Source organism: Anolis sagrei, chromosome 2 (genome assembly GCF_037176765.1).
Source record: "Anolis sagrei isolate rAnoSag1 chromosome 2, rAnoSag1.mat, whole genome shotgun sequence".
In the NCBI taxonomy this organism is placed as follows: domain Eukaryota; kingdom Metazoa; phylum Chordata; class Lepidosauria; order Squamata; family Dactyloidae; genus Anolis; species Anolis sagrei.
This window is the reverse complement of record NC_090022.1, coordinates 274,161,226-274,175,384: the sequence shown is the minus strand read 5'-3', so window position 1 is coordinate 274,175,384 and position 14,159 is coordinate 274,161,226.

The window sequence follows — 14,159 nt, the reverse complement described above, 5'->3', positions numbered from 1 at the left end:
TAACCAATGCAATTCTATGGTATCCTCTCTAGGAATTTGCTAGATTATCCAACACAAAACTATACCATACCTGGAGGACCAAAACAATTTCTAAAGATAAAAGTGGGCTTCTGCCAGACTCCCTGAATGCCTTGCAGATGGGACTTACTGCCACCGCTACTGCTTCCCAACGCCATTTTCAATAGGGACTTCATCTTGTGTTCCCAGTGTATACTGGGAGTTGTAGTTTGATGAGACACCAGCATTCTTTGTAAAACTACAATTCCCATGATTCAACAGCATTGAGCCTTGGCAGTTAAAGTGATGTCAAGCTGCATTAATAATACTACAGTGAAGCCATGGTCTGTAAGATAACCTGGATCTAAATTGTACAGGGCTTTGTAAGCCATAAACAGGAATTGTGTTAACTCTTTTTGTGTTATTCATTCACAATTCTGGCACATTCTGATCATGAGTGAAGAAAAATAGCCCCAGTGGCCTGTGACTGAACATCGAGAAAACCAAAGTGCTGTTCCGGTAGTCACCAGCCATCCCCTCCCCAATGCCAGAGATATAGCTTAATGGTGTAACATTAGAAAATGTTGACCATTTCCACTACCTTGGCAGCCACCTCTCCACCAAAGTCAACGTTGACACCGAAATACAACACCGCCTGAGCTCTGCGAGTGCAGCATTTTCCTGAATGAAGCAGAGAGTGTTTGAGGACCGGGACATCCGTAGGGATACTAAGGTGCTTGTCTATAAAGCTATTGTCCTCCCAACCCTGCTATATGCCTGCGAAATGTGGACTGTCTATAGATGTCACATGCAACTCCTGGAACGATTCCATCAGCGCTGCCTCCAGAAAATCCTGCAAATCCCTTGGAAAGATAAGCAGACCAACGTCAGCGTGCTGGAAGAAGCAAAGACCACCAACACTGAAGTGATGGTCCTTTGCCATAAACTCCGCTGGGCTGGCCACATTGTCCGGATGCCTGACCACCATCTCCCAAAGCAGTTTCTCTACTCTGAACTTAAGAATGGAAAACGGAATGCTGGTGGACAGGAAAAGGGATTTAAAGATGGCCTCTAAGCCAACCTTAAAATCTCTGGCATAGACACTGAGAACTGGGAAACCCTGGCCCTTGAGTGCTCCAGCTGGAGGTCAGCTGTGACCAGCAGTGCTGCAGAATTTGAGGAGGCACGAGTGGAGGGTGAAAGAGAGAAACGTGCCAGGAGGGAGGCACGTCAAGCCAACCCTGACCGGGACCGCCTTCCACCTGGAAACCAATGCCTTCACTGTGGGAGAAGATGCGGGTCAAGAATAGGGCTCCACAGCCACCTACGAATCCACAAGGAAACCCATCGTGGAAGACCATCTTACTTGTCCAACGAGGGATTGCCTAAGGAAGGAAGGAAGGAAGGATCATGAGTGAAGAAAAATAGCCCCAGTGATTAATATAAATAAGCAGTAAATGCTAGTGGGGAAACAGACATTTACCAGGTTGCTTAAGCCAATGGGGGAGCTTACCAGCCACAAAAATATAGTTTCAGTGATGAGAACAAAACAACCAGGCTGATTGTGCACCCAGGTACAGCTTCAAAGTTTGCAGATAATACCTAATCAACTTCATTCGTAATGTACTGTTGACTTGTGCTGGCTTGTTCCAGAACGTTATCTTGCAAATGTGTAAATTTTAAATAGAGTAATCACACCTACTTCAAAAGTCCCCTATCTCTCTCTTTTTCTTTTCTTTTCTTTCCGCCAATTGTAATAGGCAGAAATAACCCTATCAATATCCTATTGAGAAGTTAACTAAACAAATGTCCTGGAGTGATAAAATGCAGCCATTGTAAGAATCTGTCACACTGTGTACACAGACTGATGTTTAAATAGGTTGTACATAGAGACGAAATACAAAATATCACATAAGCAGGATGTGTCAGGGAATTTGACATACCGTTCCTTGACTGATAAAAGGTTGCCCCTTACCTTTCTGCTTACCAAATATCAGCTCTAACCTTGCTAAATTTAGCTGTGATACATTTTCAGCAGTACGGCTTACCTTAATTGTAAGAAGTTCACTGAAATGTGTGTATCTGATTTTATTTACAACATTTACACCCTACTTTATGGCTTCGGAGAATGATTTAGCTTACCCTTATGCTTGCAATTTAAAAAGGAAAAACAAATGGGAGTAGAAACAGTGACCAATGGCATCTGAAGATTTATCAAGATGTTGAAAGAATAGTTGCTTTAATATGGAAAAGGCCAATGTGTTGCAGCCAAAGCATAGTCTTAAGTCTTTGTTCAGGAGAATCTTACTGGTAAAATATCTGGGCCAGGAACTCTCAGACCCTGGAGTCAATTCAAATGATATAATTATAGTTTTATTATTCTACTTTAAAACTATTGTCTCATCCTACCTAACCCTGGGACTTGTAGTTTCAGAAAGGGCATTAAGAATGGCCAGTCAGACCCCTCCAAAGCCTTGCCAAAGTACAGATTAAGTAGCTCTTATTTGAAATGCTTGTGACTGGAAGTGTTTGGGATTTTAGACCCCCATCCCCCAATATTGGAATAATTGTTATTAACATATATGTCCACAATAACATATCTTGCACACATATGGGAACTAAGTCTAAACACAAATTTCACTTTATGCACTGCAACATGAAACATAATGAATGGGTTTTTGTTTTTGACTGCCAAATGAATAGTTTGAGAGTTTTGTGGTTATCTTCTAAATAGTATGGGAAGGGGGCTTTCAAAGGATATGTAGACTAAACCTCTTTGAGCCTTGTTACTAATAAAATATCCATACTTTGAGCACCTGGACATATGTGTCTGTTTCTATGTATCTTACAATCCAAACAACAAAGGAAAAAATGGGGATGGGATATGACAATAAGGGAGAAAAAAGTTTTTATTAAAAAATAATACTTTATGATACAGCTAGCATTTAAGAATGGCTGGTCCTTGGTTATAAATGTTGCCTGATAATATTTCGTTCTCTGCACTTCATCCAATACCCTGGCTCTATGGTACACTTTTGCACTATCCCATGACTGACCCTTTTTATAGCCTGGTCATGTCCATTGTATTACTAGTTATTGGTTTAGTTGAGCATTGTTTTGAGTTTCAGTGTTGCTGTTTTATATTATTATATTTATTTAATTGTATTTTTATCTGAATTGTTATATTTTACTGTGCTCTATTTTAATTGTGTTTTTGTTTTAGTTTATAGTTTTGTTTTTACATCTTGTGAGCATTTTGATCCATATGTAAGCCACCTTAAGTTCCTTCAGGAAGATGATGGCGTGGTATAGGAATAAAAGTTGTTGTTGTTGTTATATTTCTAAAGGCCATCAAACAAGCTACATTTAGCATTTTAACAGTGTAATTCATTGGTCCCACATTTCTCAAAAGTGTTATTTATTTGTTAATTTATACCTCATTCTACTCACAATTTGGGAACCAAGGCAGTTTGTAATATAAAAACAAAATATGGCTAAAACAACATAAAATGTTATTTTTAAAATTAAACCAGGAATCTAATGAAAACATACAGTACAGATACCATTCATTAAAACATAGTGAAAATAAAACTTGCCACTACCAAGTAAAAACCAATGAATTGTTGAAAAAAAAAGGCTTAGAGAAAGTATCAGAGAGGGGGCTAAGTGAGCTTACTATGGGAGGAAATTCCATAATCTGGGAGCAGCTACCAAGAAGGCTCCTCACCAGAAAGTTATCTGAATGTGGTGAAGCATTTATCTTAGGATGTTGAAACTCAGGATGGATCACATGGAAAGATAAGGACTTTCAGACAGTCTGGATCTAAGTCATGCAGTACTTTGTGAGTCATAACCTGCACTTTGAAATTGTGTCCAAAATGAATTGACAAGAAATGAAATAATTCTTTTAGATATATATATTCAATGTTACAACCAGTGACATGTGATACAAAACACACTTCCCCTTCCATGTCTTTCATTGTTGCCTCAGTACATATAACAGTGCAGGGAATGGCAACAGGATACATCCCAAAAGAACAAAAGTTAAGTTACAATTGTATTTTAACTCAGTTATGCCTTCATTATGTGGGGTGAGGAACTTGTTTCAACTAGTTACTCTTGTTCTAACTAGGTATTGCCAATTTTTGACACTTTAATGGACCAAATGACCTTCCAATGATTCAGTTTCAAACAAATTGTGGTTCCTTATGAGTCATTTTATGTCTTCTCTTGTTCATAAAAATTGCATCAGTTTTTCCTCTTTCTAGAAAATTATGTGCCTTTATATTATTTAGAAATACATGTCACAAAAACAACTTAGTGTACTTTAAAAAGTGTTGTTTTTACAGTTCAGCCATCTCTTATCTGAAACACATCTTATATAGGTATTTCATCTAAAAGGCATATTATCCCATTTCTGTGACAATACAGTTTGAAGGTGTGATGCAGATTAGCCTTAAATGTGGATTAGTAAGATGTTGTTGTGACTGTCAAAAGCAGCAATGAGGTAATATATTCACTGCAGATGTTGGGTGATACTGGGGAGACCATTTTCATAACATGTATGCTATTTATCAAGATTGCTTGATATGGTTATGTGAACCAATCACTATTTACCACTTCAATATAGATATTCAAAGCAATTTCTTTATATGCTGCAAGGAAAGACTGAAGAGAATTGGGAAGATGATGTTATGTTAGGATGTAATTTAAAGGAGCTTTAAAATTGCTTCGACTTTCATTATCAAATCATTTTGTTTGTAAATGTCATTAGGTATAAAACACAGATCGAATCATACAATCATAGAGTTGGAAGACATCCCATAGGCCATCGGGAACAGAATTGGGGCAGACAGTGATTTACATATGAGGGTATAAATCAAGACTTTAATGGAAATATGCAAGGTAAGCAACTCTATTTTTCAAGAGTTGGTTACCTCTGTATATAGTCTGGAATAAATTCCTAGGTTTATTCCACACCACTGACATAAGAGCCATCAGATTCCCTTAGAGCAAATGTTTTGATAGAGAATGATACTGATAGTTCAGATAGGTCTTCTCCCATGGTGCTCTATTTCATTTCCATTCTTTCTCACTTCCTGGGGGATTCTTTGCCTTCCATGCCTTCCATTCAAGGTTCAGGGAGAAGAACAACAGAAGTCTATCTTTGACCTGCCTGCAGCCCAAGCCTTTTTGGCACAATAGGCGACACACTGGTGATGGTGTGAAGATTGTCCCTATTGGCCAATTAGTAGTGATGATTATTGTTTAGGTATAGGAGATCTTTGGTGGTGGTCTATTTATTGGGCCCACCATGAAGTCAAGAAACATGGAGGATTACTACTATATATGATTACTGCAGCAAAAATAATCTATGCCAAGGGATGAAAGAACCAACAGTCTGAACACAAGAAGGGTGGCTTATGAAGATTTGTGAATTAGCTGAGATGGACAAACAGAAAGTGCTGATCAAGGAAAAATTCTTGACTAATTTTAAGAAAGACTGGAGTTTTGTTATCATTTTTACCAGCAAAGATGGGGATATGGTTTTCTGATTTAAAAGAGTGTAATTAAAAGTAGAAGGGTGGATATCCAAAGGAAGCAGATGATAAGAAGTAAAAAATCAAAAGGCAACAAGTGTGAGGCTTGTACAAGCATGGGCAAACTTTAGCCTTCCAGGTGTTTTGGACTTCAACTCCCACAATTCCAAAACACCTGGAGGGCCAAAGTTTGCCCATGCTTTGGCTAGTAGATTAGTTGTAGTTATATGTTCAGTATGTGTTTAATAGTGTGCATTTGTTTATTGTTAGGTTGGTTGATATACGTAATCGCTGTAATTGAGTTTTATGTATTATGAAACTTTTCTTGGTATTGTTTTTGTTTTCTATATTTTTTTCTGTGTTTCTCCAGGTTTCCAGTGCCAATTCAAGGTGCAGGTTATCACCTACAAATCCCTAAACAGTTCAGGTCCAGCCTGTCTTCACGATTGCATCTTCCACTATGAACTTACACGAGCTTTAAGATCTGCTGAGGAGGCCCTTCTCTCACTCACACCTCTGTCACAAGCACAGTTGGTGGGGACAAGGGAAAGGGCCTTGTTGATGGTAGCCCCCCAGCTCTGGAACTTCCTCCCCAGAGAGATTAGATTAGCGCCCACTCTGTCCACTTTCAGGAAATAATAATAATAATAATAATAATAATAATAATTATTATTATTATTATTTATTTTCGTATTCCGCCACCATCTTCTTGAAGGAACTTGGGCAGCTTACATGGGGACCAAGATCAGTCAAACAGAGTTAAAATATACACAATAAAAATACATACACAACATCATAAAAACATAATTAAAACACAATTCATCCTAAAATCTTAGTTGTTCCATTGTGCCTTTGATTAATCGGCTCAGCAATTGACTTGGCCCTTCTAGCCTTAACTTAATATCTGGCTTATGCACTTTATTACCAGGCCTGCCCTTGTAGTATATTACACAAGCCCTCGCCCCAGCTCTGAACACACCCACTGTGCTTGGCTACTGTTTATTGGTTGTTGATGAATTTATGTTTTATGATGTTTTATACAGTTTTTTTTTATGTGTTTAATTTAGTGTAATGCATTGTAATTTTGGTGTTTTACTGGGCCTGGTCTTCATGTAAGCTGCCCCGAGTCCCTTTAGGGAGATGGGGCAGGATATAAGAAAAAAGTTATTATTATTACTTCTGTACTTTTGAATAAAAATCCAAATTGTGGATCGTGGCACATTAGTGTGTTGGCTGCAGTGTTTAGATGTGTCACACAAACATAAGGAGAAACTGCTGAGTCTATGTGAAATAAGCTATAAACAAAATAAATGTTACATCATGTATATGAATTCAAGTGTATCTGCTCAGCCATGAAAACTCACCTGAAGATACACTCTCAGCCTCAGAGAATGGCTAAAGCAAACCCTCTTTAACCAAATCTTGTGAAGAAAACATCATGATAGGTTTACCTTAGGGCCACCATTAGTCAGAAATGGCTTGAAGGCATACAACAACCACAACAATATCCCATTATGTACAATGTTCATTATTTCTATGACCTTTTTACAGGAGTAAAAACTAAAATCATTTTCACTTCTTTTATATCAGGCAATCATAATTTTCACAAATGTCTCAATGGGATTAGATGACAGAATGTGTCTGCTTATTTTAGTTCTCCGTCAGGGTTGGAATTTATTTTTGATAACTGCCTTTGTTCTGCCATTGGTACTGATAAAACATGTACATGGGCGTCCACGTTTCTAGCCAAGGTTTATTCTTTCCACCTGTCTGATAGCAGCTCTGCTTTATCACCTTCACAAAAGACTTGTATTTAACTACTCTATTAGTTTATTGAACATTCATTTATTACAATTTCCTTGCTAACAACCTTGCAGTCCTACCTATGACTTCCTCCTGTAGCAGTATTCTTTGAAGTCTTGATGTTGTCTGGAAATAACAGAACTTCAAAGGTAACATATATCAGATACCTGTACTAGGAACACAGGCAGTGTCCCCTGTCCTATATCTGATATGCTGAGTAGTTAATAATCAAATGGAGGGACCTAGTTGTTGGTGGTTGTTGGTGTTTAAGAGGAGGCAAGCCAATTTGCTCACTTTTTATGAAGAAACTCCCGCATATAGGAAAGTAATTGTTAATCACCATCAAAGTAGCCTCAACTTTTTGGAAACCTTATGAATGTCAAATCACCACCCCTTCTCAATTCTTGTAAATGTAAGGCTGTGGTTTCCTTGACTGAGTATATCTCTACACATTTCCTTAGTGCCTCACACCTTACTAAGCATTGTTCCTTTTTATGGAAATAGATGTGGACAAGCCTGACTTTTATATTCAAGGATATATTACAGAGTGACACATAAAGACTGGAAACCTTTCATAATATGCAAATTCAGCACAGAAGGGATAACAAAATGTTTATATTTCCCCATTTTATTTATAAAAAACTCCCACCATGTTTATAAACAAATGAATGTCACATTTCTACCCAGAAAATAGTGTATTATCTTCTAAAGGGAACTATTTCGGTATATAAAATGCAGGTGTACACACAAACATTTTTTTAAAAAAGCTCATGATGAAAGATTTGCCCTTAAGCCTCTAATACAGGCATGGGCAAACTTTCTAACTTGGGGGCCACATAGTGGGTCGGAATGGGGTGGGTAGGCCAGGAGGGAGGGGGTTCACCTCAAGTCCCCTTGCTGCCCTTTCCTCCCTTTCCTCTTCCCTTTTGGAGGCAGAAGGTGAAGGAAAGATGGGAAACATTTGGATCCCAAAAGGGTTAGTCTTGGTCAGGATGAGATAGTAGACAGGAGAGAAAAAGTGTATCCATTAGACCCTGTATTGCCTACTCTTGATATAGAATCCTAGAATCCTAGAGCTGGAGGAGATCCCCAAGGGCTATGCAATCCAACCCCCTGCCATGCAAGATGGTAGAATTAAAGCACTCCCAATAGACCACCTCTGCAGAAAAGCCTCCAGAGAAGGAGACTCGACCACACTCCAAGGCAGCCTATGCCACTCTCTGGAAGTTCTTCCTAATCTTTTCAGTCTTTCCCTGCCATTTCAAACCATTATTCCCTTGTGCCATGGTCTCTAGAGAAGCAAAAAAAATGGTTTTTCCCCTCCTCCTAAATGGGACACCCTTTTAAATCTTGAAACATGGTTCTCATATTCCCTCTCTAGCTTCTCTTCTCTTAGGTAAACCTCCCACAGGAGGAAAGGAGGGAGGAAATAAAGAAGAAAGGAAGAAAGGGAGGAAGAGAAAGATGGATGGAAGGAAGGGTGGATGGGGAGGGAAGGAGGAAAGACAAAAGGGAAGGGAGGGAGAAAGAGAGAGAGGGAAGGAGGGGGGAAAGAGGGACAGAAGGACGATAGAGTGGAAAGGAAGGAGGGCGGGAGAAAGAGGGAGGAAAGTGAGGAAGGGAAGGATGGAGCAAAGAGAAAAGGAAGAATGGGATGGTGAGAAAGTGAGGGCCTGAGAAGAGAGCCCAAGGGGCTGCATGTGGCCCCTGGGCCTGGGTTTGCCCATGCCTGCTCTAATACAGCTAGGCACACTCACCTGAACACATAAAAAGCTAGCAGGTGAGATAAAGGAGAGAGAAAATGATACATGTAAACTAAAGCTTTCCATTGTTTTATGTTTTGGCACACTTTTTAGGCATGCATCATTTTGCAGCAAAGTAATTCAGTTTCACTCTTAAATTGGAGGTTAAGCCAACCCTTTATAAGATTTACAGGTACAAACATAAATTGCCATAAAGTAATACATGGAGACACAATATAGCTCATGAAATCATTTCATTTATATTTTAACAATATAAGATATATTTCATATCTTCCTGACATTTAGGACTCAAAGAGATTTGCAAAGGTTAAAAAAACAGACATTTGAAAAGTTACATTTGAAATACATTTATGCTATCTACAGAATTAAAACCTTTAAAATCAATTTTCAAATAAGGGATGAAAGTAGAACAACACACCAAGAAAAGCTCTTTCTTGCAAAACAGCCCTAAAAAGCCTGTTGGAATGAAAACATCTCCACTTACCAATGAAAGGAAACACAAGGGATGAGTTGCAAGATTCACATTTATTATTTCATACATTTCTTCTCAAAAAAGAAAGTTCCACAGGAAAGATTTTTAAGTACAACTTGATGTGTGTGCATAGGAGAGAACAGGTACATGAACTGCGAGTATCACTTTAGTTTCCCATCTAGTAAATTCTCTAACCACCAGTTCCCCCTAGATTTTGTCCCCCTGTTTTATAAACTGTTAATTCTTATCAGCAATCCAATTCTGACAAATCTCTTCATCATGAGAAGACTGCAGCAATCGGGTCCATCATTTTGAAACCCCCTGTATTTCAATCAACAAACATGTCTGCAATTTTAGAATGAAATACAGTTGAAAAGCTTTTCATTGGCCGACTCTATAAATTGATAAATATGGTTATTTGATACCTAATAGAGAAACTTTCATAACCATAAAGAGAGGAAGAGAGAGAAAAAATGTAGTACAACCACTTTTCCATCTAATCTTGAAAGATGCATACTCATTTCTTCATGTTCTATCTATCCTTCCCTTTAATCTATTCCCTTCATTCCTTACCCTTCATGTCCCATTTCAAGCTGTATAAATTATTCCCTCTTCTGGTTCACCTAACATCTTGTGAACATTCCTGATGGTTCAGTTGATGCACAAATCACAAGCAATAAATATGTAAATCATTCATTTTCATGCTAACACAGAGTCTGTATTAGAATTCTCCAGTCCATAGCCAATGTGACTATAAGTCCTGATGTATGTAAATTCTGTCACCAGTAGAGATCTGGGTGGTGAAATGTATGTGCTTCATCTTGAGATATGACTTTGGGGGGGGGGGGTGTCTTTAGTCCATTGAGGCTAATGCCATAAATACATTTCTTAGTTTTAAAGACTGCTATTTTTGCAGGAAATACAAAATTCTTGCCTGTTTTTTATATGTGTTGTGTAAGTCTACAACACTGTAATATTTTTACTCTAGATTTTTTAAAACTTTGCTCTATATTTTTCAGAATAGTTCACTGTGCAATTTGCTGAAATTTTACACATTTCAGGAACTAAATGGCTTCTTCTTATCCTACACTTTCAAGTCTAGTCTGACTTAGGGCAACCCTATTGCAGATGGTTTGGGGAAAGACTTATCATAAAGGCTTTGGCATTGCTTTCCTCCAAGACTGTGGTGGTATGCTTTGCCCAAGATTATCCAGTAATTTTCTATAGTTAGTTGTAGCTAAACACTTCAAGGCACCAGACCAGAGTTTTCCAAACTATGTGTTGTGACACGTTAGTGTGTCAGCTGAAGTGTGTAGGTGGGTCACGTGAACATAACAAGAAATAACAAAAATGTAGATATGTATGCAATTGTCTTAGAAATAATATACTTTGTAAATATAAATAAAAGGTTTTCTTATCATAATACTTTTCATTACTACAATTTATGTATGTGCCCATATCTTATAGAAGGGGGTTTAACCTTATGTTTAACCTCTGGTTTGCTAAGGATCTCTTCACATGCAGGTTTTTGGGCCCTCTTCCTTCATTTGGAGGGGACCTGCTAAGTGTCATCAGGCGATGCTGGCTTGGCCCTGCCCACATTCTTCCTGAAGTGGAGGGGAAGTGTTGCAAGATGCTTCCTCTGCCCGGATGGAGAGAAAGTGTTTTTTTTTTCTCTCCTTTCCCCCATATGATGGGGGGAAAAGGCAATGGGCAGTGCCTTGAGTCCCTCTGGGAAAAGAGGACAGTAGGCCTGGGTAACAACGCAAAAATTTGTTTCTAAAATCGATTTGTAATTGGGGTGTTTTTTTGTTGCGATATTTAAAATAATTACAAAATTTTCCAAAAAAAAAGTTCGGTATTTACGAAATTTCGTAAATATTTACAAAACATTTTGTAAAGATGGCGCCCTTTTTTTCAATATTTTTAAATATTTCTTAAATTTAATTATTAATTTAGTAGAATAGGGAGGAGAAATTATTATTGAGGGAAGGCAGCCACTCACTCTGGCGGGCCCTCTCGCTCGCCGCTCGCCCTCGCCCTCTCGCTCGCCGCTCGCCCTCTCACTCGCCCTCTCGCTCACCGCTCGCCCTCGCCCTCTCGCTCGCCGCTCGCCCTCTCACTCGCCCTCTCGCTCGCCGCACGCCCTCGCCCTCTTGCTCGCCGCTCGCCGCTCGCCCTCACCCTCTCGCTCACCGCTCGCCCTCTCACTCGCCCTCTCGCTCGCCCTCTCGCTTGCTCAGCCGGCGCCGAGAGAGGAGAGCTCCCAGCAAGCCAGGCGGCCATCTTACGTATTTCCGAAATTGACGGAAATACAAAATTTTTTGGTGCCTGCTGTTTCGATATTTAAAAACACTTCCAGGTTTAAAAATAAGTTTTGTAATCGTTTCGTAATTCAAAAATTAACGATTTTTTTAACGAATTACGAATTAACGAAATGAATTGACCAGCCCTAGAGGACAGTCTAGAAATAAAGTTTATTATTCTTCTTATTAATGCTCATTACTGCCCTTTCACTCATCTGATGGGAATAAGCTACCAATGTACCTTGTCTAGTCCCCACCATGTGATGGTGGAAGAAGGGTGTGTGTGCAGTCACCTGCCATTTCACTGGCAACTGCCAGCAAAACAATGATGTGGAGAGAGGTCCCTAAACAATTACTATGTCACAAAAGGATGCACTATGCCATACTGGAACAGTGCTTGAAATAGAGGGTCCATCTACACTGACCATAATTAATGGTATGCAAGTAGGGATGTACATCATGACTTGGTTCATTTTCACACACTAAATGAGAAAATGTAAAACATATATTAAAAAAAAAATCTTGTCACAAAACAATGAGGTTTCTCCTTGGTCTCAGAGAAAATATGTTCTTATGCAAGAATGTAGTGTATACTTATAAGTGCATAAAATTGCTGTTTTGTTATAAGTGTTAAAAGGCAGAAGCATTTCAACTGATTATTTAGATCTTGATAAACCATCAGCCCATTCCTTTCCCAGGCTATAGGCAAGTTAGATTTTTTTTTCTTCCTGCTCACCAACATCTACCATGTGTTTGGCCTGAAAGAATTTTTTCAGTGTCTTCACTGAGGCTTTGGAAGTACATATCTGGATCCTTTACTTATGGATTTGGCGGGCATCAAAATACTTTATATAAACAGTTGCTAGACAAAATTAATTGATTTCCTCCCTGTCTGTTTTGTATTTGAATTTGTATTTTTAAGTCAATCATATTTTAACTGAATGCCACACATGCATTTCTACTGGCTCTTATTTGAAATGTTAGCAGTTTTATAGTGTTACTTGATGAGAGATTATTGGGGTGTGGTATAATAACCTCCTTCAGTGAAATTCCATCCACACTGTGGACACTTTGGGAAAGGATGAACTCAGAGCATGGCATGCAGAAACTCAGCTATAATTATAGAGATGAAAGGAATGAACCTGAGAAATGAGATTGACCAAATGAACTGAATACACATTTTATGATGTATTTGTTGATGAGCCTCTGCCTTCTTAAACAATATTATGTATGAGTTATTTAAAATTATCCTCTTATAGCCTTTTTATTTATATCCTTTGCTATTTCTTTTAACTGGAGCATTGTTGTCTTTAATACTAATGAATTATAACATTTTGTAAAAAGATAACCATTCAGATATTTGAGGGGCAGTCATTTAGAAGATGGAAGCAAGTTTATTTTCTGGTGCTCCAGAGGTTTGGATCTAAAGTAATGCATACAGATGACAGGAAATGAAAATTGGAATCTCCTAATAGTAATTGCTATTTGCTGGTAAAACGAATGGCCTCCTGATTTTCTTCAGGGAGGGAGTTCTTATTGAAATAAAATTAAAATAGGGACGCCAATTATGGGGTTGGCAGGGGGCTTCGAGGTCCTTTAAAAACATGTCGAATACAGGATATGCTTTCTGTATTATTCTGTAGGGATTATGATCCATTAAAAATCGTTCAAAAGTCATTACAAAACTGAGGAGGGGGGATGCTAGTGTTTTGTTTCTAAAATGTTTCTAAAGTATAGTTAGTGGGGAAAAATTGTTCCTATAATGAAAATAATGAAATTTCATTACTATTTCGTTATAGTAAATGTGCATAATTGGAGAAACTTTAGGGGCTCCTTTTTCCCTCATTGGGGGTGAAACTCATTACAATGGTAGATCACATTTATCAGTCTTACCCCACCAAATTTCAGAATGTTTTACTTATCCACGGATTTTTGGGGAATTTTAATTTTTTATAAACAACATTTTTAAGAAGTAAAGAAAATATGTTGCAAGTTTGAAAGCATCGTTTTCTGTCTAATTGTGTAGTTTGAAAGTAGTGGTTCTACATCAGGAACTTCGTTTTTGCACCAAACACTTTGTTAAATGGGGGGATGACTATGATAAATTGGTGAACCAGATAGCTAAATGTGCTGTAACACAATGTCCCTCACAAGTCAAGGTTTTTGCAGATTAATAAATGTTTGCCATATTTTTACAATAGAACCAATTAGGAAATGAGATTAATAACCCAGGAACAAAAATCATAGTGCAGAATATTAAATTTATTGGGACTCTGGC